The sequence below is a fragment of the Scylla paramamosain genome, chromosome 33 (genome assembly GCF_035594125.1).
Source record: "Scylla paramamosain isolate STU-SP2022 chromosome 33, ASM3559412v1, whole genome shotgun sequence".
Taxonomy (NCBI): Eukaryota; Metazoa; Arthropoda; class Malacostraca; order Decapoda; family Portunidae; genus Scylla; species Scylla paramamosain.
Genome location: NC_087183.1, coordinates 117,100 through 142,500, shown reverse-complemented (window position 1 = coordinate 142,500; position 25,401 = coordinate 117,100). Strand labels below are relative to the sequence as shown.

General features: G+C 42.0%; 2 long non-coding RNA genes across 3 annotated transcripts in view; one reads left to right on the top strand and one right to left on the bottom strand.

Annotated features, from left to right (window-relative positions):
* The window catches only part of LOC135089442 (uncharacterized), a 15,796-nt gene extending 4,338 nt beyond the window's left edge, over positions 1–11,458 (top strand). Inside the window, exon 2 of the long non-coding RNA XR_010261489.1 lies at positions 10,033–11,458. This is a non-coding gene — a long non-coding RNA (uncharacterized LOC135089442). The remainder of the gene's footprint in view (positions 1–10,032) is intronic.
* The window catches only part of LOC135089443 (uncharacterized), a 137,016-nt gene extending 113,491 nt beyond the window's left edge, over positions 1–23,525 (bottom strand). Inside the window, exons 1-2 of one of the 2 annotated variants that reach the window (XR_010261490.1) lie at positions 23,111–23,525; positions 22,005–22,581 (exon numbers count right to left, since the gene is read on the bottom strand). This is a non-coding gene — a long non-coding RNA (uncharacterized LOC135089443). The remainder of the gene's footprint in view (positions 1–22,004; positions 22,582–23,110) is intronic. The other variant, XR_010261491.1, reaches the window with a different exon arrangement.
* Positions 23,526–25,401: the final 1,876 nt, after the last annotated feature.

Below are 25,401 nucleotides of genomic sequence, written 5' to 3'. Positions count from 1 at the left end.
ACCTCCTCAGGTCCCCCCAACTAGCAGAGGCAAAACGCCAGAGGCACCTTCGCTTAGGGGGATCCTGAGGAGGGATTGGAGCGATAGGACAAGATACAGATACGAGATTGTGATGGGAGGAGCCCAACGGAAAAGAAAGGGTGACAGCATAAGCAGAAGGATTAGAGGTCAGGAAAAGGTCAGGAATGTTGAGCGTATCTCTAAGACCAATTGCTCTAGGTCGTGGAGGATAGCGAAGTTGAAGGCTAGTTCACTAGGATGGTCAGTGAAGAGGGAGGAAAGCCAAAGCTGGTGGTGAACATTGAAGTCTCCAAGGACGGAGATCTGTAAAAAAGGGAAGAGAGTCAGAATGTGCTCCACTTTGGAAGTTAAGTAGTCAAAGAATTTCTTATGAACAGAAGAGTTAGGTGAGAGGTATACAGCACAGATGAATTTAGTTTGAGAGTGACTCTGTAGTCGTAGCCAGATGGTGGAAAACTCTGAAGATTCAAGAGCGTGGGCACGAGAGCAGGTTAAGTCATTGCGCACATAAACGCATCATCCAGCTTTGGATCGAAAATGAGGATAGAGAAAGTAGGAGGGAACAGAAAAGAGGCTACTGTCAGTTGCCTCAGACACCTGAGTTTCAGTGAGGAAAAGAAAATGAAGTTTACAAGAGGAGAGGTGGTGTTCTACAGATTGAAAATTAGATCTTAGACCGCGAATGTTGCACAAGTTAATGAAGAAAAAGTTGAGGGGGGGGTGTCAAGACACTTCGGGTCGTCGACAGAAAGGCAGTCCGACCTGGGGACATTTATGGTCCCCTCCCCAGATGGGGACTCTGAGGCTGGTGTAGGAGTCGCCATGATGGTGGAAAAATAAAGAGTTGTGTTATACATGAGAGTATCTTAGTAGTTCTATAAGTAAAAAGGAATTATGTTACAGGCGTTTTGGTGTCTTCGTTCCCGAGTGATCATACTCTTAAGACCACGCCCACTGAGCGAGCTGTGTGTTGTTATTGTTTGTTGTGCCACTCGCGTCACGCAGTCACGTGGTGTTTGTGTTCATCTTCATTACAACGTCTGCATCATTGCCATTAAATGTTTGATCAACGTCTCATTTAGATAAAATGATAATTTAGATAAAATGATATATACTTTGGTATATACATTGTGTGATATATTTTCTTGCGAGAACACTGACAAACTAGCAGGCAAGGACAAGGCATGTATTCCACCAGCGCTGTACATGAAGGGTGGCGACCATCCTCCGGAGACTTGTGATGGCCGGGCGGTGGACCGAAGTAAAGATATAAAAATAAATCAGTAATTAAATTGCATCCACGTGCATGTCAACTGATATTAGAGACAGACAGACAGATAAACGAACACATGATCTGGTGGCAGAGGTGTCATGTGTGAGGCGAGTATGCTTTCCTATGAGGCGACACACACTACCCGGCAGGAGGCCAGAGTGTGGCTCGCTGAGGCGTAAAAGGCGACACTTCACTCTCGCCTCACTGACAGCAAACACTCGTTAAGATTTGCCTGAATGGTTTGCTGTGTAGTGAGTACACTTTGGCTTTCAATGATAAATTATAATCATTTCACAAGTATTAACATTGCTATATTAATGATGTCGCCTATACATTTTTTTTTTTTTTTTAAGTAGGAAGGGCACTGGCCAAGGGCAACAAAAATCCAATAAAAAAAATATGCCCACTGAAATGGCAGTCCCATAAAAGGGTCAAAGCAGTGGTCAAAAATTGATGAATAAGTGTCTTGAAACCTCCCTCTTGAAGGAATTCAAGTCATAGGAAGGTGGAAATACAGAAGCAGGCAGGGAGTTCCAGAGTTTACCAGAGAAAGGGATGAATTATTGAGAATACTGGTTAACTCTTGCGTTAGAGAGGTAGACAGAATAGGGGTGAGAGAAAGAAGAAAGTCTTGTGCAGCGAGGCCGCGGAAGGAGGGGAGGCATCCAGATAGCAAGATCAGAAGAGCAGTTAGCATGAAAAAAAGCGATAGAAGACAGCTAGATATGCAACACTGCGGCGGTGAGAGAGAGGCTGAAGACAGTCAGTTAGAGGAAAGGAGTTGATGAGACGAAAAGCTTTTGATTCCACCCTGTCTAAAAAAGCAGTATGAGTGGAACCCCCCAGACATGTGAAGCATACTCCATACATGGACGGATAAGGCCCTTGTACAGAGTTAGCAGCTGGGGGTGTGAAAAAAATTGGCGGAGAAGTCTCAGAACACCTAACTTCATAGAAGCTGTTTTACCTAGAAATGAGATGTGAAGTTTACAGTTCAGATTATAAGTAAAGGACAGACCGAGGATGTTCAGTGTAGAAGCGAGGGACAGTTGAGTGTCATTGAAGAAGAGGGGATAGTTGTCTGGAAGGTTGTGTCGAGTTGATAGATGGAGGAATTGAGTTTTTGAGGCATTGAACAATACCAAGTTTGCTCTGCCCCAATCAGAAATTTTAGAAAGATCAGAAGTCAAGCGTTCTGTGGCTTCCCTGCGTGATATGTTTACCTCCTGAAGGGTTGGACGTCTATGAAAAGACGTGGAAAAGTGCAGGGTGGTATCATCACTGTAGGAGTGGATAGAACAAGAAGTTTGGTTTAGAAGATCATTAATGAATAATAAGAAGAGAGTGGGTGACAGGGCAGAACCCTGAGGAACACCACTGTTAATAGATTTAGGAGAAGAACAGTGACCGTCTACCACAGCAGTAATAGAACGGTCAGAAAGGAAACTTGAGGTGAAGTTACAGAGAGAAGGATAGAAACCGTAGGAGGGTAGTTTGGAAATGAAAGCTTTGTGCCAGACTCTATCAAAAGCTTTTGATATGTCCAAGGCAACAGCAAAAGTTTCACCAAAATCTATAAAAGAGGATGACCAAGACTCAGTAAGGAAAGCCAGAAGATCACCAGTAGAGCGGCCTTGACGGAACCCATACTGGCGATCAGATCGAAGGTTGTGAAGTGATAGATGTTTAAGAATCTTCCTGTTGAGGATAGATTAAAAAACTTTAGATAGGCAGGAAACTAAAGCAAGAGGACGGTAGTTTGAGGGATTAGAACGGTCACCCCTTTTAGGAACAGGTGGAATATAGGCAAACTTCCAGCAAGAAGGAAAGGTAGATGTTGACAGACGGAGCTGAAAGAGTTTGACTAGGCAAGGTGCAAGCACGGAGGCACAGTTTCGGAGAACAATAGGAGGGACCCCATCAGGTCCATAAGCCTTCCGAGGGTTTAGGCCAGCGAGGGCATGGAAAACATCATTGCGAAGAATTTTAATACGTGGCATGAAGTAGCCAGAGGGTGGAGGAGAAGGAGGAACAAGCCCAGAATCGTACAAGGTAGAGTTTTTAGCAAAGGTTTGAGCGAAGAGTTCAGCTTTAGAAATAGATGTGATAGCAGTGGTGCCATCTGGTTGAAGTAGAGGAGGGAAAGAAGAAGAAGCAAAGTTATTGGAGATATTTTTGGCTAGATGCCAGAAATCACGAGGGGAGTTAGATCTTGAAAGGTTTTGACATTTTCTGTTAATGAAGGAGTTTTTGGCTAGTTGGAGAACAGACTTGGCATGGTTTCGGGCAGAAATATAAAGTGCATGAGATTCTGGTGATGGAAGGCTTAAGTACCTTTTGTGGGCCACCTCTCTATCATGTATAGCACGAGAACAAGCTGTGTTAAACCACGGTTTAGAAGGTTTAGGACGAGAAAAAGAGTGAGGAATGTATGCCTCCATGCCAGACACTATCACCTCTGTTATGCGCTCAGCACTCAGCAGAGGAAGAGAATTAGAAATGGAAAATGAGAGGAATGATAACTAGAGAGAGCAAGCGAGGGGAGAGTGAAAGAGGAAGGAATGAGAAAGGAGATATTAAGAAGAAAGAAGAGTGGGGAAAGAGAAAATGATAAGGTAAAGATTAAGAGAGAGAGAGACGAGAGAGAGAGAGAGAGAGAGAGAGAGAGAGAGAGAGAGAGAGAGAGAGAGAGAGAGCCAATGCACTGCTCTCAGACATCATGGCCTGGGGCGACCGGTGGCAAGTCAAGTTTGCCCCCGGAAAGACTCAGGCCATGGTGGTGTCCCGCTCTCACGAGGACGCGCGTGAGGTGCGTGGAAGGCTGAAGATGGGAGACAACAGCATCCCTCTGCAGGACAGCGTAAACATCCTTGGCGTGGAGGTGGACTCGCGGCTGCTCTTCGACCGTCACCTCGAGGACGTGGCCCGAAAAGCGTCTAAGAAGGTGACACTGTTGAGGGCGTCTGAGGCACCTCCTTGACTCCGATGGCCTCCTGACCCTGTACAAGGCTCAGGTCAGGCCCATCATGGAGTACGCGCCGCTCACGTGGATGTCCAGTGCCCGATGTCATCTCAACTTGCTGGACAAAGTGCAAAGGAGGGCACAGGGCCTCATCAGTGGCGCCAGACAGACGCAGCCTCGCCAGCAACCGTGGCGGCAGCGACAACAGCAGCAGCAGCAGCAGATACAGAAGGATGGGCCGGTGCTGAGGAACACTCTGGATCATCGCCGGAAAGTTGCAGCGCTGACAGTGCTTCATAAGGCGCAGATCCAGAATGTTCCTCACCTAGCAGACCTGAGGGCTACCTGGAGGAGATCTGAGCGCAATACGAGAACGGTATTGAGCAACGATCTCCTCTTGGAGGTCCCAGGGTCCTCGCTCCACCACCCACCAACGGGCCTTCTCCTCCGCCACTGTAGTGTGGTGGAACACCCTCACGGCTGTGGTGGACGTACGACATCTGTCCACACAGCAGATGAAAGTGTCCACACACAAGTGGTTACGCCTTCAGACTCTCAACCCTCCATAAGAAAGACACAAAAATATGGTCGTGTCTGACCTCCGGTGAACTTGCCATATAGATGCACATGACCTCTATTGTAAGTACTGTACATATATAACCATATCATTTTCTAGTTTATTAATCTATTTATTTGCTTATTATTTATACATTGATTTAATCACTGGTTACATACATGTGCCTATACATCTTAGCAAAATATTAATATTTATTATACCACACACAGTAATGCTTTAAAATAGTTATACACCACAAAGATAACTTTAGCAAAGGCCACAATGAACATGTGTGTTTAATTATTTAGATAAAGAGAGAGAGAGAGAGAGAGAGAGAGAGAGAGAGAGAGAGAGAGAGAGAGAGAGAGAGAGAGAGAGAGAGAGAGAGAGAGAGAGAGAGAGAGAGAGAGAGAGAGAGAGAGAGAGAGAGAGAGAGAGAGAGAGAGATGCTGGGAAATATGTGATCTTTTTCTGAGCATACGAGTTCGTTTTGAAGCCCCAGAGGATGTGATATTTTACACCACCACTCATTTTTGCCTCCTCCTCGCCTCTTTTCCTGTATCTCTTGTCCTCTTTTCCTTCCTTTCTTCTTTTCTTCCTTCTTTCCTTTCCTTTCGCCTTTCTTTCTTCCTCCTTTCCTTTTCACCTTCTTTCTTTCTTTATCTCTCTCCTTCTCTCTCTTTCGGTTTTCTTCTTTTTCAACTTTTTTTCAGCTTCCTTTTCTTCTTTCCCTCCCTTCCTTCCTTCTTTCTTTTTTTCTTCCTGCACTTCATTCTTGTCTTTTCGTCTTCCCTCCTTCTTTCCTTCCTTTCCTTTCATTTCTTGTTCTTTACACATTTCTTCCTTCCTTTCCTTTCTTCTCTCTCATTTTCTTTCCTCCCTTCCTTCCTTCCTTCTTTCGTTCTCTTCATTTCTTCCTTTCCCTCCTTCCTTTCTTTCCTTCTGCTCTTCACTCCTATCTTTATCTCATTCTCTCTCTCTCTCTCTCTCTCTCTCTCTCTCTCTCTCTCTCTCTCTCTCTCTCTCTCTCTCTCTCTCTCTCTCTCTCTCTCTTCTCGTATCTTGCTTTCAGTTTTCACTCAAATTCCTTTGAGATAAAATAGACTTTTCGTGTTTCCCTCATTCAGTGTGTGTGTGTGAGTGTGTGTGTGTGTGTGTGTGTGCGTAGGCTGTGGTCCTTTTCACGCTTAATGGTATCAGGAAAGAGAGCACACACACACACACACACACACACACACACACACACACACACACACTGAAAAGGGAAATGATTGTACATGCTCTCTCTCTCTCTCTCTCTCTCTCTCTCTCTCTCTCTCTCTCTCTCTCTCTCTCTCTCTCTCTTTCTGTCCATTTCCTACCACTAGCATAATTCGGGTGGAAAATTAAGAGAGAGAGAGAGAGAGAGAGAGAGAGAGAGAGAGAGAGAGAGAGAGAGAGAGAGAGAGAGAGAGAGAGAGAGAGAGAGAGAGAGATTAACAGAATTGAGAAACAGACGAAATTCTACCACATAAAGAGCTGAAAGAAAAAAAAATGAAATCATAGGAAAAGAAGAGAAAAATTAAAGAAAGAGATTAGGAAATAGAGAGGAAATAAAAATTAAAACGGGGGAGAAATCTTGATAGGAAGTGAATATGAAGAAGAAGGGTTAAAAGGAAGGACAGGAGGAAAGAAAGCAGTTGGAAGAAAAAAAGGGAAAGTAATGGGAGAAGGAAGCAGAGAGGAGAAGGGAATGAAGGAAAGAGAAGAGGAAGGAGAAAAAGAGCACAAAACTTATAAGAGGAAAATCTGATTCATCTATTTCTCTATCTTTATTCCTTTCCTCCTTTCTTGCTTTATTATCTACTATTCTTCTTCCTCCTCATCTTCCTCTTCCTCCTCCTCCTGTTGCTATTACTAATACAGCTCCTCTTCTTCTTCTTCCTCCTCCTCCTCCTCCTCCTCCTCCTCCTCCTCCTCCTCCTCCTCCTCCTCCTCCTCCTCCTCCTCCTCCTCCACCTCCACCACCTCCTCCTCCTCTTCCTCCTCGCCTTCCCGCCATTTTTAATTAAATAATTGGCCTAGTCACTTTAATTAGGAGAGAGAGAGAGAGAGAGAGAGAGAGAGAGAGAGAGAGAGAGAGAGAGAGAGAGAGAGAGAGAGAGAGAGAGAGAGAGAGAGAGAGAGAGCAATTGATAAGCATTTTCAATCAACCCATAAATCTCTTTCCTAATTTGTGGAGAGACTGAAAACTTTGGATCTGACTCAAACTAACTAAATTTTGCACAGGCCTTCGTAAAGTGTCATTTTATGAGGCACACTTTGCAGAAACACTTCATACACTTCACTATTCTCCGCAGTGGTTATAATCCTGTGAACAAAATGAACATAGTGATTTTATTTCTTCACACCTACACACACACCTACACACACCTACACACACACACACACACACACACACACACACACACACACAAACACCATTTCCCCAAACGTCTTATCTGGAATGCTTTGACAGACAGTACTGTACTGAAGGGTACTGGAGTGTTTTTTTTTTTTTTTATCAGGGGTAGTTTTAAAGGCTCTAATGGAAGTTATTGGGAGTTTTCATTTTTTTTTTTTTTATGATTCTCGTGGTTTTAACACGTTCCACTGGAAGTTATTGGGTTTTTCATGATTCCAGTGGTAATTTAACAGGTTTAAGTCGAATTCATTGAGGTTTTCATGATTCCATTTGTAGTTTAACAAGCTCCAGTACAAATTATTGGAGGTTTCAAAGGTGCTTTCATCAATTAAAGGACTGTAGTTGAAATTATTGTGATTTTCGAAGGTACTGCAGTTGTAGATATTAAAGTCTTCAAAAATACTTTCATGATCGGAATGAAATTTTAAGAGAATAAAATCTCTAAGGGAATTTTAAATAGCGTTTCAAGGACACTTTCACTGTTGTAGTGATACGTAATCGCGAGGAATTAGAGGAAGTTACTGACGTTTTCAAGGATCGTTTCATAATTGTGGCGACAGACTAACCCTTCCACTGCCACACACAACAGTCAGCAGCACCAGAAGCAATGCGTCAAGTCTTTATAAGCGTCTACGACAAAGTTAGCGATGAAAAAAAAAAAAAAAACATTTCTCAATTTCTTCCCAGTTCAAAAGATTGGATGTGGCTGTAGAACAAGTAAAGATGCCTCAGAGTGATTGGTAATTAGGGAAAGGTGTACCAATGGCAGTCAAAGGGTTAACAGGGTTTCAGTACCATTAATGAGAAAAACATCAACAAGAATCCAACTGACTATTTGTGACCTTTGAAAACAGTCACTAGGAGAACAAACAATTTCAGAATACGAGTATGAAATTCAGTTCCTTTATTTGACCTTATTTATTTGTTCCTGTCGTCTTTAAATTCATGCCTTCTTGCATTCATGTACTTCTCTCTCTCTCTCTCTCTCTCTCTCTCTCTCTCTCTCTCTCTCTCTCTCTCTCTCTCTCTCTCTCTCTCTCTCTCTCTCTCTCTCTCTCTCTCTCTCTCTCTCTCTCTCTCTGCTCTTGTTCTGCTAGTCTAGAGAGAGAGAGAGAGAGAGAGAGAGAGAGAGAGAGAGAGAGAGAGAGAGAGAGAGAGAGAGAGAGAGAGAGAGAGAGAGAGACAGGAGGCGAGAAATTTATTACGTTCAGCAAATTTAGAAAAACATTACGCGCCTTAAGCCGTCCACTGTTTTCACTCCACGTCTTCTTAATTATCTGTGAAATATTACTGCCATTACCATTATTATTATTATTATTATGATGATTATTATTATTATTATTATCGTTGTTGTTTCTGTTGTTCTTGTTCTTGTTATTCTTATTCATATTCTTCATCTTCATGTTTTAGTTGTTGCTGTTGCGCTCTCTCTCTCTCTCTCTCTCTCTCTCTCTCTCTCTCTCTCTCTCTCTCTCTCTCTCTCTCTCTCTCTCTCTCACGTAAGACCCGCGGCAGTTTCCAGCGTTGGGAAGCTCTGCAATGGAGGGAGACGAGGGAGAGGGAGAGGCTGTGACGTCAAGGGAGAGTGGTGACGCAATTGTGACGTGCGTGGAGTGAGAGAGAAGTGAGAGAAAGGCTGAATCTCTCTCTCTCTCTCTCTCTCTCTCTCTCTCTCTCTCTCTCTCTCTCTCTCTCTCTCTCTCTCTCTCTCTCTCTCTCTCTCCTGTCACATCTATCAGTATTTCAGTCATGAATGTTTATAAACGTAAATAAACAAAAACTCTTTACGTGACTAATGGCTTTTTCTCAGACTATTATTCTTTTTTTTTTTTTGGATCAGTCTGCATTTTCTTTCATTACTTCACTCAGAGATATCAATAATTCTTCATAAGGAAATAAAAGCAATTTACTTTATTAGTTTATTTATTTTATTCTTTTATTTACTTACTTTTTTTTACCAATATTATGTATTCTCTTAGCCCGTTTATTTGTACACACCCGAACAGCATTTCTCACAACACATTTTCTTTGACTTGAATTATTCGTGAAAACTTCCTACACAACCTCTCTTGCGTTATATTCATTTGTAAGTCCTTTCATTAATGTACATCCAACGTCACATATTCTACGTTTCCTTTTTATGCACCTAGAGTAAGAAATTGTGTCACATTTTTATATTAACACATTCCTTTAATTCACCTGTAAGTGTGCACTCACGCTGCCATGTTAGATTCTCCTTCAGTTCGTCTTATTTTGTGTGGACTCCTGCCACATCTTATTCATCATTAAGTATTCTTTTTGTCCACCTATCAGTGTGCACCCTCGCCACATCCATACTACATTTTCTTTTATCTCGCTTTATTGGTGAGAATTCTTGTCCCACTTCACGTAACATAATACATTCTTTACAGTTCATCTGTTATCGTGCACCCTCACCACATCCTCACCACATCAATGTTACTATAGTTCATCTGTTATCGTGCACCCTCACCACATCAATGTTACATTTTCTTTTAGTTCCTTTTATTGGTGATACTCTTTCCATAATTCATTTAACATTAGGCAGGTTTTTTTTATATATATATTTTTTTGGTCCATTCATTTGCGTGCAAGCCTCACCGCATCTATATTGCATTCTCTTTTACTTCATTTTATTAGAAAGAACTCTCGGTACATTCCTGCCAATTTTGCAATATTTTTTTTTCTTTTTCGTTAGTACCCAACCTCACCGCTTCACAGTATCCTTCACAATACATTTTTTTTTTTTTTCATTTCAGTTACTAGCGCGGTGGCGGGCTCCTCCCCTCACACCGCAGCGGGATGCCTGGAACACAAGCCCCGCACAGCTCTCCACGCACCGGCTCGTTAGCACCACACTAAACCAACCCAGAACCTGACCCTGAAAATTGACCTTTCACTCTTCCCTCTCCCAATATTTTATTTCTTCCTCTCATTTGTTCTTCCCTTCCATTCTCCCACTCTGCTCTTCTTCGCTCTTCCTTTTTTTAAATCTTGACATTTGAATTCCTCTTGTCTGCTCAAGTGAAGCGAATGGGGATTTGCTTCGTTCAGGGTTCAAGTACTATAGGGTTTTACCATTGCCAACAAAATCATTTTCGCTGTGATTTCATCAAGAGATCTCAAATTTTCCGTGGTATTATTCATTCCAGCTTAGGCTCCAGCACACTTGAACACTGTATGGTTTGAGTGCTAGACAAATGTTGCCATCTCTTTATTTGCTTGCGTCTATAGTTTTTGATCAGCAGGAAGCAGAAAGCAAAAGTGAATGAGTGAAAAATGAGAAAAGATATCTTTCCTTGATCAGAACGACTTAATATGTTTTCTTCCCCAAGACCTCTAACCGAACCCTATAAACACTGACCAAACATACTGCTAATAAAAATAGAAAAAGCAGCGTTGCAGCACGTCCTGAGAGCAAGACAGATCCTGGAGGGCTGGACTCGACTGGACTCAGCTCTCTAGACGTCTCTTACTCCTCAACAAAGCGAGGCGAGGCGACCAGCGGGGTTCATATACCCGACCCCGCCATTCAGTGGAAAGCCTCCTGACTCGCTCTGACCGCCGCACGCACTTGCACCGGCTAAGGCAAAACAATAAATGGAAGCAAAAAGGAAGACGATGCTGCTGCTAAACTCAGGATGAAACTGACCGCACAGATATACTTTACTTCCCACGACCTGCACACATTTCTAAAAGGCAAGGCAAGGGAAGGTGAACTGAAGCGAAAAGATGAAAATAAGTAAAGGGAGAAGAGTGTATGATATTATTATTATTTTTTTTTCAGAGATGAACTTTTCGTTATTGTTTTCTTCCTTAGGCATGAGTGTTCAATTCTAGATACATTTATAAAAGGTAAGGGAAGAAGAGGTGGAGTAAAGCAGAAAGATGATAATAAGTAAAAGGGAAAGATGCTATTTTCTTCTAAGATGCACTTTGTTATTTTTTTTTTCCTTAGACACAATAAGCACTTGTTTTTAGATACATTTCCAAACAGAATAGGAGTGAAGCGAAAAATTAAAATGAGACAAGGGAGGACGGTATATTTCTGTTTATATTTTCTAACCCAGACATGTGCAATTTTTTTTTTAGATACACTTCAAGAGGGAATAGAAAATGGAGTGAAGAAAAAGATGGAAGGAAGAAAGAACAAAAATATACTTATGTTTTCAGTGAAGGGAGAAAGGTGTATGTTATTATTTTCCTCCTTAGACTTGATGGATTAATTTTCAGATACCTACATTTCAAAAAGAAGTAAACAATAGAGTGATATACTCTTTCATTTTTAAATTCCTACATTTCAAAAAGGAAGAGAAAGTTGAGTGAAGTGAACAGAGAGAAAGATGGAGGTCATTATTTTCCTCCTTATTCACATGCATTTATTTTAGTTACACTTGATAAAATAACAGAAGATGGAGTGAAGTAAAACGATACAAAATAAATGAAAGGGAAAGAGAGAAAAGTTATACATGTTATCATTCCTACTTGTGACGCATACACGTGTGTGTGTGTGTGTGTGTGTGTGTGTGTGTGTGTGTGTGTGTGTGTGTGTGTGTGTGTGTGTGTGTGTGTGTGTGTGTGTGTGTGTGTGTGTCGGATATGAAAATCATCTCCCTGGCGGAATACATCCCATGCATACAAATTCAGTTTTAATTTTCTTGAGTTTATCTACTTTATGCATTACGGGAACAGGGATGAGAATGATGCTCCACTACTACTACTGTTACTATTACTACTACTACTACTACTACTACTACTACTACTACTACTACTACTACTTCTACTTTTTTTTTATGTAGGAAGGACAATGGCCAAGGGCAACAAAAATCCAATAAAAAAAATGCCCACTACATTACCACCACTGCCATTGCTACTGCTACTACTATTACTACTACTACTACTACTACTACTACTACTACTACTACTACTTCTACTACTACTACTACTACTACTACTACTGCTACTCTCTCTCTCTCTCTCTCTCTCTCTCTCTCTCTCTCTCTCTCTCTCTCTCTCTCTCTCTCTCTCTCGACAAAATCTAGCACGATTTTGAAATATCTTAAAACCAAAAGTGCTAACAATTAATGGAGATTAAAACAATAAAACAATCGAGTCAAAAAAAAAGATAGTAAAAGACTCAGAAAAACATAAAAGGAACAAAAATAAAAAAGTAAATTTTTTAAAAGATAGACGATTAAAAAATGAGAGAGAGAGAGAGAGAGAGAGAGAGAGAGAGAGAGAGAGAGAGAGAGAGAGAGAGAGAGAGAGAGAGAGAGTCATAATGAGAATCACGTACCCAGCATTCAAGAAAAAAAGCTAAGGTAAAATGCAAAGGAAGAAGCGCAAGAGGTATAACTGAAAACAAAGAAGCAAGGAGGACAGGTGGGACAGGTGGGGCAGCAAGGGAGAAAACGACAACACTCTGAGAACGGCAGGTTGTGCATGACTCAGACTGAAGCACAGGACGACGCGGAAGCAATCGAGGCGCAGAGGAGACACACGGAGATGTAATTGAGCTGAGAAAAAGAGAAAGAAAGAAAGAAAAAGAAAGAAAGAAAGAATACATGTGGAAAAATTTTGACAGACACGGAACACACGGAAAAAGGATATGAGAGAGAGAGAGAGAGAGAGAGAGAGAGAGAGAGAGAGAGAGAGAGAGAGAGAGAGAGAGAGAGAGAGAGAGAGAGAGAGAGAGAGAGCACTAGAGTAGATATTCCGAAACCTGAGAATGAGAGGTAGGTACAATTTGCCTGACAGATGTTCGTGTATTTGGAGAGAGGAAGTGAAGCACATCCCTACAGACTGAGCAGCAGCAATTACCTGCCCCATTCAAGCACAAGTGTAAGGAAGGAATGAGCGAATACACAGTGAGGTAGGTGTCGGAACAGGACAGCCAGTAAGTTGTAGATTCTTTACAGAAACACGTGCAGACTGTGGTTTCTATATTAAGGCCAGGAACAAAGGAACAATGCCGTGGCAGACCCTGAGCGCGTAACTACCTCGGAAGCACCAGCCAGACTGAGGATTACAGGGTTGTCAAGCGTACAATAAATGGAGGTACAAAATGAAACATGGTACGGTACATTACATATCCACAACACCCAGACTGCGAAGGTGGGGAGATCCATGAAGCACTTGTGGTAGTAAAGTCAGTATTCAGAGATGACTGGCCAGGTTCTCCAGAGAGCTTTTCTTGTTAACAATGTAGGGAGCTAGTCAGTCTGCCACTACAACCATGAAAACACCCTTAAAGATCCGTGACACTTCAGGTGGAGACGTTTGGAAGTAGTCAGGACGCTGGCAAGGGTGTTTACGAATATGGTCTTAAAGCTGGTGCACAATTCTGATATAAGAGCATGAGACCATAACAAAATAAAGGAAGTTGTAAGGAACTGTGTACAGATAGTGTCGTGCAGCAAAGTCCATAGACATTAGATTTCTTTAAGATGTCAGATGAATTTCTGGATGAATATTGCAGGTGGTAAGCTTTATTAAGTGCTCCAGAGCTGCCTTGTGTGGACTGACTGACCTTTTGCAGGCTCCTTACTTTATGTTACGTTGTTAAACCTTTCAAGGGACCTTTTCTCTGCCAACTTATTTTTCTCAATATTATGGAGTGATAATATTAACTCATTGATTTCTTATGTTTTCAAGATGGATGAAAAGAATAAGAAATTCAAAAATGTTATTTCTTATGCGACATGTAACAGAAATTCCATTATGTTAAAATATTTTCTATTTTTGGCGAGGAGCAACGAGGCAAACTTTTAATGTAAATAGACATCTGTGTTTTTGCTCTGCCGCACAAACAACAAATTTAGTGTTCCGGGGTAGAAGCAGAGCAGAGTGCATTTGTGCATTGCCTTCCCGTGAAGTATTTGACTGACATGCCGGGAAGGAGTGGTGGAGTGCAAGGTTATCCGGATGGGAAATATTGATGAAACTAGTCACAATTATCACACAGCTGTCTGGAACAAAGGCACTGGGAGGAAAACTGTTGAAACAAATAAGACAAAACTAAAGTATCTGCGTAGTCTGACAAATTATATCAATTTTATTTTTCTTAGGCAAGAACGAAATGAAAAGCGAAATCAGAAGTCCCGCGAATCTTGATAAATAACGAAAATCAAGGCGAATGGAGATAAAGTAAAGAAAAGTGGAAAAGCCTCAATAGTACAAAGAGAAAACACGTCAGTAATGTGTTGCGTAAGGCTTTCAAATATACGATAATGAGAACCTTTTTAATACGAGGCGGAAAACTCGTCACAGCACATCCACGGAGACGAGGTTATTGAGGTTAAGCAGAGGAGCCTCGAGGAGAGATTAAAGAGGTTAATGACAGGATGAGCAACTCCCTGGATGAGAAGACATCATTACACAACCGTGAAGGGAAGCGCGCCAAGACATCCAACAATATATTACTCTTTCTAGCATATTTTTATGAAGTGTGTAAGAAGGACAAAAGTTATGACTCCTATAGGGTAAAATATAAAAACAATGTATCATCCAAAATTTGAAGTGTCTTAACTGTATACTTAATAATCGTCAGTTCCCTTGAGATCACCTTCATAATATAACATACCAATAACCATCACTGTGTTAGAAATATTGCTGAATCACAGGACTGACCATGACTTTTCTGTTCCTAGATGCAATTACTTTTCTAATGAAGTAGAAGAGAGAGAGAGAGAGAGAGAGAGAGAGAGAGAGAGAGAGAGAGAGAGAGAGAGAGAGAGAGAGAGAGAGAGAGAGAGAGAGAGAGAGAGAGAGAGTGTGTGTGTGTATGTGTGTGTGTGAGTGTGTGTGTGTAAAGAAAGTGGCGGAAAATAGAGAAGTTTGGGATAGTTAAGAATGGTTAAGGATGGTGACAAATGAAACCCAGGTGGTGACAACTGGAAGACGCAGCTCGGAGGGAGAGGAGAAGCCATTAGCAGAGGTACACAGTGATCCGTTACTGGAGGGGAAGGTGAACTGATCCGCTGTCGCCCAAAGGAAACAAACCATTGGCAAGAAATCCAGCGTTCCCTCTCTTGCCATCTGCTCCTGTGCTGGCCAGACGTCACCTGGGACACAACCCTGACGCAATGTGCTGTTTCAGAGACCTTACAGAAATGCACACAGCAGAAATCATATTTGAAAAGCCTATTAAAGCATACAGCATACCGACTATCCCAGGGACCCTACAAAAATACACAGCAGAACCTCCTTTTTTCAGGCTTTACAAAAACGTACAGAGCAGAATAGTTATTAGGAAAAGATTATAAAACTGCACACAGCAGAACTCATTATTTCAGAGCCACTGTATAAACTACGAAAGTATAACTATTTGGAAAAATTCCTGTAACCTCACTAAGTATTTGGAAATTATACTATGAAACTAAGAGCTTAAGAAGCCAAAACAACAGTCAACAGGTCACAATTCCAAACTACGCCTCAGTCTCCAAGTCTTCCCACACAAGCATAACCTGAGTTCAGACACGTGTAGCCAGTCCACGCCGGGGATTACAGCACCAGCCATCACCTGCAGCCCTTCACGTCCGCCTCAGTCCAGACTCGCCTGAGTAGATGCAAACAGCGCAAGGGCAAGAGATGCTCAGTTGGCCTTTCAAGACAGTAATACCATTAGCGATGCATAACACCCACACCAAAGCGGCCCCTCTCCACGTGTCTCTGATTTATCCCTCAATTGGTTTTACACACAATTAACTCCGCTCACCGCTACCCGCTACTAATCCAGCCAATCCCTTCACTGCTCCATAAGACAGACCCGTTCAGAACCGCCCCTCTTCACCCTGCAGGTGTCTATCAACCCCTGTGTAGAGGAGAGGGGGCAAGGCAGAGGTAATAGAGGTAAGGGTAGCAGGAAACACAGATACAACCTTCGTAGAGCGCTGGGGAGAGGCAGTGAGGAGGATAACGAAAGGAACCTGAGAGAGGGAGACAGTACGTGTGTGGATCACAGGGCACGCCAGCCGGTACAGGGGGCCAGAGACGCATGCTGTGGGGACTGACTCCTGGCGGCCTGACAAACTCACTGGTGCTAATTATGTGAAGGATGACCATGTTAGAAAGTTACATTACTGTTAGTTTTTATAATAATCTTTTGCTGCTACCAGTGTTGTTGCTGCTGCTGCAGTTTTTATCATTATTATTATTATTATTATTATTATTATTATTATTATTATTATTATTATTATTATTACACCACCGTTCCCACTACTAACACACATTATAATAACAAGCCTAACACTACCATAATCACCACTACAACCATCAATACCACAACATAACAACAAACCCTTAACACACTCATTAACACCACCATCAACACTAACAACAGCAACACAATCATAATTCTAACACCACCGCCACTCTTCCTACACGCATCCAATCATGACGCTGGGAGACACAAATACCACTCTATGTTTCCCTTCCCTGTCACATTTCCTTACCCTTCCCTCGCAATGTTTTCCTTTCTCTATCACACTCCCTCACTCCCTTCCCCTCCCCCCGCATAGCCGCCTCCCCAAAAGGTTGTGCGGACCATTAATTTGTTTAATCTTGTGGCAATGTCACACACAGGAGTTTCTTGTTTTCTCCTCCCACCGACCAAGTCTCCCGGGAACTGCTATTGTAAGGCATGGAATCCTCCTTTATCCCGCTTTTTTTATGTACGTTTCAGATTTATTCTTGTCTGGTGAGGTCCGGCGATGACTACACATTACGTACGCTATACGTCTGTCTCTTATGTTTCCTCAGTGTAGGCGAAGATAAACTACATTGATAACCCCAAACCTTGTAACAAAGTCCGTATTATCTCTTAGATATTGTGTGTGTGTGTGTGTGTGTGTGTGTGTGTGTGTGTTTCTTTCACGATTTTTCTTTCCTTTCCCTTCTATGGTGGTAATTCCCAAGATCTTACGTTATTTTTATCTTCTGTTTTTCTTGCACGTATTTATTTAATTATTATTTTCTGTCCTTCCACGATGATTTCCAGAGTGGCGAGTCTAAGCAATGTGAAGGGAAAACAAAACAACTCTCACGTAATTCTCCGTGTCTCATCTCTTTCTTGCATTTGTGCGTCTCTCTCACAACAGTAACCTGTGTATTATGTGTAAGGTATATTAATTTTCGTCTCTGTGATGGAAATAACATAAGCCAGCCACAAAATTCTCCTTCTCATCTCTTTCTTATACTTGTATCTTTTTTTTCAGTATCGCTTCAAAAAATGTTCTCTGTGTGGTAAACCTGAACTGTATTGCTTCTCTGTGCTGGTCACGTCACGAGCTGAAATAACTCAAATGCCATGTTAACTATCCAGGCTGCTTCTCTTTCCCACACTTCTAGTTTTGTCAGTCTCCTTCACAATGGTTCTGTGTGGTAAACAAAACAATGTTATTTCTCTGTCGTGAAAAGAAAAACAAATGTCACGTAACTTTCCGTGTCATCTTTCTCTCATGCTAGCTTTTATATTTTTCTATTTTATTTATTTATTCATTATTGACCACTCATTACTACCACACTAACTCACACTCACTACTCCATGCATGACCTCAGCGTACCTGATTATTCTACCTTATAATTAGCAGCCTCTAAAAATAAACCACTACTACATTTATCCCAGTCGTGGTGGAGTCACAGGCGCGCGTGTCGCTGATCCCCGGTCGCATGATCACCGTTTTTATTTCACGAATAATATGTAAAAGTTATTATTATTTTCTTTTTTATGTAGGAAGAACACTGGCAAAGGGCAACAACATGATCACCGTTTTTATTTCACGAATAATATGTAAAAGTTATTATTATTTTCTTTTTTATGTAGGAAGAACACTGGCAAAGGGCAACAAAAATCCAATAGAAAAAATGCCCACTGAAATGCCAGTCCCACAAAAGGGTCAAAGCAGTAGTCAAAAATTGATGAATAAGTGTCTTGAAACCTCCCTCTTGAAGGAATTCAAGTCATAGGAAGGTGGAAATACAGAAGCAGGCAGGGAGTTCCAGAGTTTACCAGAGAAAGGGATGAATGATTGAGAATACTGGTTAACTCTTGCGTTAGAGAGGTGGACAGAATAGGGGTGAGAGAAAGAAGAAAGTCTTGTGCAGCGAGGCCGCGGGAGGAGGGGAGGCATGCAGTTAGCGAGATCAGAAGAGCAGTTACCATGAAAATAGCGGTAGAAGACGGCTAGAGATGCAACATTGCGGCGGTGAGAGAGAGGCTGAAGACAGTCAGTTAGAGGAGAGGAGTTGATGAGACGAAAAGCTCTTGATTCCACCCTGTCTACAAGAGCAGTATGAGTGGAACCCTCCCAGACAAGTGAAGCATACTCCATACATGGACGGATAAGGCCCTTGTACAGAGTTAGCAGCTGGGGGGGTGAGAAAAACTTGCGGAGACGTCTCAGAACACCTAACTTCATAGAAGCTGTTTTAGCTAGAGATGAGATGTGAAGTTTCCAGTTCAGATTATAAGTAAAGGACAGACCAAGGATGTTCAGTGTAGAAGAGGGGGGCAGTTGAGTGTCATTGAAGAAGAGTGGATAGTTGTCTGGAAGGTTGTGTCGAGTTGATTGATGGAAGAATTGAGTTTTTGAGGCATTGAACAATACCAAGTTTGCTCTGCCCCAATCAGAAATTTTAGAAAGATCAGAAGTCAAGCGTTTTGTGGCTTCCCTGCGTGAAATGTTTTATTTGCAAAATATCAGTTTCGATCCGATTTAATTATTCACGAGAATATTATTTGGTCTCACTTCAAATACTTCCATGGCAAAATAGCCTCCCTGTAAAACAGAATTAATGAACATATTTATATTTGGCAGCGATACGGAAAACATTATTTCTGCCTAAATTTTTCAGCCATGGCGTCTGGCGCTCTACGTATGTCCGGCTGCCTATCTGACTGACTGATTAACAGACTGACTGGGTGAGTGACAGACTAACTGATGAACTAACTGACGGACTTGCTGACTGCCATTAGTACAAAAAAAAAAAAAAAAATGAAAACCTTCTCCCTCAAATAAATAAAGAAAGAAAGAAATTAATAAAGCCTGTTAAACTATTAGTAATCATGGAAACACTCTTGTAAACCCCGATAACTGCCACTGGACACCTTTAGGATTGCAGAAACGAGAAACCGAAAGTGTGACGCTCTGACATTTATTTTTCCGTCCCACGTCTTTCTCATGCTGCTTTTATTACTTTAATGACTCACCTTTATAGCTTATGGGCTTATATTCTTATTAATATCGTGTGTGTGTGTGTGTGTGTGTGTGTGTGTGTGTGTGTGTGTGTGTGTGTGTGTGTGTGTGTGTGTGTGTGTGTGTGTGTGTGTGTGTATGTGTGTGTGTGTGTGTGTGTGTGTGTGTGTGTGTGTGTGTGTGTGTCGATAAGTGGGTGTGGATGTGGAGTCAGTCAGTCAGTCAGTCAGTCAGTCTCTCTCTCTCTCTCTCTCTCTCTCTCTCTCTCTCTCTCTCTCTCTCTCTCTCTCTCTCTCTCTCTCTCTCTCTCTCATGCAAATAAATAAATAATCCTCATCCAACACCCACTTATTTTCACGCTTCCCCCTGCACACACACACACACACACACACACACACACACACACACACACACACACACACACACACAACTTTCCTCGTTAGCTCTAGGACACAATCTTCAGGCCACTGTCGCCTCCACCTCGTGTGTTTAATGGACACAATGGATAGCACATTTCAGTGATTTTCTCCTTGAATTATAAAGAAAGTGTTGGAAGCCCTGATATTGATTCCCTGCCGCCGAGGGACCGCTGCTGATTCCTCCGCCGCAGCCACCGTGACGTGACAACCCCTCGCCGCCCCGCACCTCAGCAGCCCCGCGTCACAATTCGCCTGTCAGCGAGGTCTCTATTCTTAAACACTCTGCTCTCTCATTAGGACTGTTTAGAAATATGGTTCCGATGTGATTCTGTGATTTTTCATTTATTTATTTATTTTTTTATTCTTTTATTTGTGTTGAAATTTTAATCTTCCGGCGTACTTTTCATCCTTCACTTCAAATAAAATCAAAAGCATAGCACGTCGAGATCATTAACTGAAGCAAAGCACACGCTGCTTATGACACGCCAGCCACACGCATTTCTCTCCAAAAGCAATCTTTAAATTCGTTTTTTAATCATAGCGACTCTTCTTTATCTCTTAGTAGAAAACGCAGGCCGGCAGGTGTGCCTTTGTAGTGTCTTGGGTTACTGCCGCCTGCCTCGGACCCGCCAGCTGCGACTTAAGGGACAGATCGAAGCAGAGTCTAAGTGGAGGCCGCCTCTCCCCCTTGCTAAGCCACAGGGCAGGACGGGGAACACGCGGACCCTCTTGTTTCATTATTTACGCCGCACAAGACATGCCAGGGGTTGGGAAAATGTTTTAAATATAAGAGTATTATGTGTCTTGTGAATCCCCAAAACTCCGCCCACTGACATGCTGGATAGTAGAAGTGGTGGTGGTGGTGGTGGTGGTAAGAACTATACTGGTGCTGTGTAGGTTATGTATTGAAAGTACACTGCTCCTATTGCTGCTGCTGCGATTATCACTATTTCTAATATTAATACCACAACAACAACAGCTACTACTACTACTTCTGCTATTACCATCATATAAACCAGAATCAAACTACCTTCGTGTTTACACATAAAAACAACAAAACGAAAAGTTCCAGACACCACGACCAGTTCCAGGTGTGTCATGGTATTCCTTCACTGAACTAATTCAACTCATAGGAAGATAAATAAGAAATAATGGAGATCCTTCTGGTGTTGACTAGAGATTAAAGAGAAAAAATGTGTCTTAAATAAGAAATAATGGGGATCCTTCTGGTGTTGACAAGAGATTAAAGAGAGAAAATGTGGCTTAAATAAGAAAAAATGGAGATCCTTCTGTTGTTGACAATTACAAGAGATTAAAGAGAGAAAATGTGGCTTTACTCCTGCATTAGTGAACTGGACTGAAAAATGGTGAGAGTAAGTACAAAGTCCCTGGCAGCGCGGTCATAATCTTTAGCGACAGGAGAAAAAAAAATGCTGGAAATGAGTATGAGAAGTAAAACACACCACGTACATTCTCTCTCTCTCTCTCTCTCTCTCTCTCTCTCTCTCTCTCTCTCTCTCTCTCTCTGTATAATAATTAAAAAAAAGTGCAATTCTTGGCTGGTTTAAGCCGGGAATGTGAAGCCGGGAGCGAAGTGCAGCCGGGGTTCCGGGTCTTGTGTCTTTTCATTGCTTCTTCCGTATCTTTATAAGCTTTTCTGTGGCTTCAGTGTACCGTAGGTGTGTGTGCTGGTGAGTATATCTATGGTTTTCATTTGATATTATACTGTTTAATTTGATTACTACTAAGCATGGTACTTCAGCTTAACGATACGTGTAAAAAATATAATTTCCTGGTCTTTATTTATTCATCAAAAGACCGCCCCCCCCCCCCCACTTCCATGCCGTATGGTCTTCTGTAGCAAACAATGTGACCTTTCCTTAATACTAGGAATTGTTACCTCACTCGTACGACCAGCGATATCATAACGGTGTAACAATACTTCCTATCGCAGCCGCAGCCAACCACCAACACAACACTGTAAAGGTGAACAAGAATCATGTACTTCTCATAGCGGCGGCGGCGGTGTGTTGAGGCAGCACTTCCACAGTATACGGGGGAAAAATGGAGATATTTCCTTCCTATCACTATTAACGAGAACAAGAATCATGTACTTACTCTTAGTAGCGGCGGTGGTTATGGCGGTGGTGATGGTGGTGATGGCCGTGGTGGCGGTAGTGATGGAGTGTTAGTGTAACTCAAGCACCGAATTATTATCACACCTATGCTTTTTTCCAACGATCAATAATCATTCGCCATAGTTTCCATAGTTTCATCACTACAACACGCTTAGTGATCCGACTGTATGCGCTGCACCAATACACAGTCTTGATAACACAACATTGCAGTGTTCAGCACAAGAGACTTCCTGGCCACGGTCACAGTTACCATGGCGCCGCTCCGTCACGTGTGTTGAGAGCACTCGCCAGCCTCCTCCACGATGTGTCTCTCGTTATAAAGAGACTGCATAACCGCTACAGTCCTGCACCACACAGTTCACTCCCGAGACTCAGCATCTACTCAGTCCTGTCTGATCATCCACTCTCCCAAACACCTGCGTTATCCGGAATTCCGTGGCCAGGACAAAACTCACGTGCATTCTTCCTCTTGCGGCAGATCACTGTCCACGAGACCAGAGGCCCACTGCGTCACGGTGTCGTTTCGTCCCAACTCGTGTACTTGGCGCTGGCTTGTTCTGTAAATACATAGAGGCAGCGGCGTGATATCTGTCCAAGAAATTGTATTCACACGAATGTATCATACTTTTACATACTAATATATATTTTTTTATTTTTTTATATGGAAATAAGAGTTATGCTGTCAATAAAGGAGACGTGGACGCTGATAGAGATGAGCATGAACAGTGAGTGACGCAGTGAAGCAGCTCGAGCGTTTCAGCTCGTAACCAAGCTGTGAGTAATTAACATGACTCACAAAAACCAAGATGAGGTGACGCAGGAACATTGCTGCTTACAATGAGACAGAGTGAGATGGAGGGAAGAAATTGTGGTAGAACTGGAAAGGATGGGAGTCACAGAGGAAGATGCAATGGACAGAAAGAACTGGAGAAGACTCGTACAAGGAGCCAACCCCTCACTCTAGGAAACGGCGATAGGAGAAGCAATATTGTTATCTGGTGCGCAAGACTCATCAGTATATAGGAAGAATAAACTGCAGAAGACCTGTATACTTATACAACTATTTGTGGTAAGCTACATACGTACATTTACGCCACACACAATCATATCAGCCTCGTCCCTTGAGTCTCGCGCTGCCAAGATGATTCGTCTCAGGATTCAGTTCCAAGTACCGTCCATCTAGAGATCTGCGACGTCACAAGAGGTTGAGGAAGGTCAGGCGAGCGAGGGATGGATAGGTAGTGTAGGGCAGGCTGGTTGTGAGATGGCTAGGACAGAGTGGAGAATAACTTGGATAGGGAATAAGGCAGGACAGGAAAGAAAGGGATGACTAGGCAAGAGGATGACAGGCTGGGTGTGGGGATAGCTGGGTGGGGATGGAAACAGTGGAAGAGGAATGGTTGGGTGGAAGGAAGAGGCCAGTACGAGTATGTGGAAGAATTATTGTGTGTGTGTGCGTGTCAAAGTAATCAAATCTAACGTGAGTTTCTATACTACTTTGTTTCATTATGCTTTATATGATCACCAGAGAGACTTTACCCGTTAATATTTCACAATTGTGTGGTGGAGCTTCACTACTGGAGGCGTGAAAAGTTTGACCTCCTCACTACTCAGAATAATTAAATATAACATGACTTTTTTTATGTCACACTCTATGTTACCTTATATGAACACTGCTATTGTCTCCCTCTTAATACTCTGTGAGGTAAGTGTGTGCTGGAGATTCATCAGTGGAGGCGTAGAATGAATGGTTAAGCTCCACACCACTCCCACTAATTTAATTTAACATAAGTTTTTGCACTTTTTTCTACGTTTTAACACGAAAAATAAAGTCTAGTGATTTTATAAATCACTAGACTTTATTTTTCGTCTCAGTAGTTCATGTTAGGTAAGTGCGAGGCGGGCATTCACTAGTAGGGGAGACTTCTCAACCACTTCATCATTCTGAGTAATTTCACCACATGCGACCTATATTTATAGTACAGTACTTTCTGAAGCAGCGTTAATAAAGTCACCACACACTTGACTTTTCCTGACTGGTTCGTACCGATATTAAGTTAAAGTAAGGCTAGGTTAGGTTAGGTTAAGTTGGGTTGGATTGTGTTGGGTTGGGTTGGGTTGTGTTGGGTTGGGTTGGGTTAGGTTAGGTTAAGTTAGGTTAGGTTGGGTTAGGTTAGGTTAGGTTAGGTTGAAGGCAGAAATTCAATGGTGACAGGAGCTTCCTCAGTCGCCTCACCACTGCACAGGTGTCAATATACAACACTTTTCTCTTTACACATTATTTTCTGAAAGTTAATACACTCACCAGACTCTTGATATGTTTTTGTCTCACTATTTCACATAAATACAAAGTAACATAAAAATCCACTTCACATGATGACATTTAACGAGCCTTACTCTTTTATTCAGCTTCCTCTGCTATGGTAATAAATCTAAATTAGCTCTCTCTTTTTCTTTCTCTTTTTCTGTCTTCCTTTTCTATGTTATGTAAGTACGAGGCACAGATTAACTAGCGAAGGGAATTTTTAAACCACCTCACGACTCCAAGTAATTCCATCCAACACTCCTTGTATCGTTCCTTATAACACTTTCTAAAACGACGTACATAAATTTTTGTCACCTGAGTTGTTGTTTTTTTCTACAATTTCATATTGAGTAAAAGTGAAGGAGAATTTCAATAATTCAATACAGGCAAGAACTTTTAAGCTTAATTTAAAAAAGCCTTCCTTAACTTTTTACACGAGTTTCTAAGCTACGTTTATAATGTTGACCTTATGTTTTATTTACTTTATTTATTTATTTTTTTTTATTGTTTCATTGTAAGAGGCAGAATCTCAGCTTAATTTAACACAAGTACCTTCTTTTGTTCCACACAAGACTTTTCAGCGACGTTTATAAATATTCATCAACAAACACCCAAACAGTTTTTCTTCCTTACTGTATTCTTAACCGGTTTGGTACCTTATCCTGGAGAGAGAGAGAGAGAGAGAGAGAGAGAGAGAGAGAGAGACAGACAGACAGACAGAAACACAAACGAACAAGGACAAAAAGACAAACCCAGACAGACAGACGACCAAAGAATGATAAGAAAGAAATTGAAGTAGCTTTTTTCATTTCTCAGAAAAAAGAGAAGAAAAAGGAAAGAAAACGGACCCATAACTGACAGGAGAGCTTCAGCATTTATCAGGAAGTGAATAGTTAAAAAGCTGCTGCTGTTCAAAGTCTGATTAAAAATGCAATATAAAAAATAATTCTGTGTGTGGCGAGGGGCTTCCCGTACGCTGCCGGAACTGCCACTAATGACTCAGTCGCCTTCAGGATACAATGAATACTGTCCGGGATGAAATGACGGAATGGGAGTGGCGGTGTGTGTGTGT